Source organism: Micropterus dolomieu, linkage group LG12 (genome assembly GCF_021292245.1).
Source record: "Micropterus dolomieu isolate WLL.071019.BEF.003 ecotype Adirondacks linkage group LG12, ASM2129224v1, whole genome shotgun sequence".
NCBI classification, from domain to species: domain Eukaryota; kingdom Metazoa; phylum Chordata; class Actinopteri; order Centrarchiformes; family Centrarchidae; genus Micropterus; species Micropterus dolomieu.
Window position 1 is genome coordinate 35,677,602 of NC_060161.1, and position 956 is coordinate 35,678,557.

The following is a 956-nucleotide window of genomic DNA, read 5'->3' on the forward strand; positions in this document are numbered from 1 at the left end:
CCTCTCTGTCTCTCTCTGTCTCTGTCAGGGTCTCTCTACCTCTCTCTCTCTCTCTGTCTGTCAGGGTCTCTCTACCTCTCTCTCTCTCTCTGTCTCCGTCAGGCTCTCTCTACCCCTCTCTCTCTCTCTCTCTCTCTGTCTCCGTCAGGGTCTCTCTCTACCTCTCTCTCTCTCTCTCCATCAGGGTCTCTCTACCTCTCTCTCTCTGTCTGTCAGGGTCTCTCTACCCCTCTCTCTCTGTCTCCGTCAGGGTCTCTCTCTACCTCTCTCTCTCTCTCTCTGTCAGGGTCTCTCTACCCCTCTCTCTCTCTCTCCGTCAGGGTCTCTCTACCTCTCTCTCTCTGTGTGTCTGTCAGGGTCTCTCTACCTCTCTCTCTCTCTGTGTCTCCGTCAGGGTCTCTCTACCTCTCTCTCTCCCTCTCTCTCTGTATACGTCAGGCTCTCTCTACCTCTCTCTCTCTCTGTCTCTGTCAGGGTCTCTCTACCTCTCTCTCTCTCTCTGTCTGGCAGGGTCTCTCTACCTCTCTCTCTGTCTATGTCAGGGTCTCTCTACCTCTCTGTCTCTCTCTGTCTCTGTCAGGGTCTCTCTACCTCTCTCTCTCTCTCTGTCTGTCAGGGTCTCTCTACCTCTCTCTCTCTCTCTGTCTCCGTCAGGCTCTCTCTACCCCTCTCTCTCTCTCTCTCTCTCTGTCTCTGTCAGGGTCTCTCTACCTCTCTCTCTCTCTCCGTCAGGCTCTCTCTCTCTCTGTCTCCGTCAGGCTCTCTCTCTCTGTCTCTGTCAGGCTCTCTCTACCCCTCTCTCTCTCTCTCTCTGTCTCCGTCAGGCTCTCTCCCTCTCTGTCTCCGTCAGGCTCTCTCTCTCTGTCTCCGTCAGGCTCTCTCTCTCTGTCTCTGTCAGGCTCTCTCTACCCCTCTCTCTCTCTCTCTGTCTCCGTCAGGCTCTCTCTCTCTCTGTC

The 956-nt window shown here is 54.9% G+C and overlaps 1 protein-coding gene across 1 annotated transcript in view; it reads left to right on the forward strand.

Annotated features, from left to right (window-relative positions):
- Positions 1 to 956, forward strand: part of atp1b2a (ATPase Na+/K+ transporting subunit beta 2a) — a 20,356-nt gene that overhangs the window by 895 nt on the left and 18,505 nt on the right. The window lies entirely within an intron of this gene.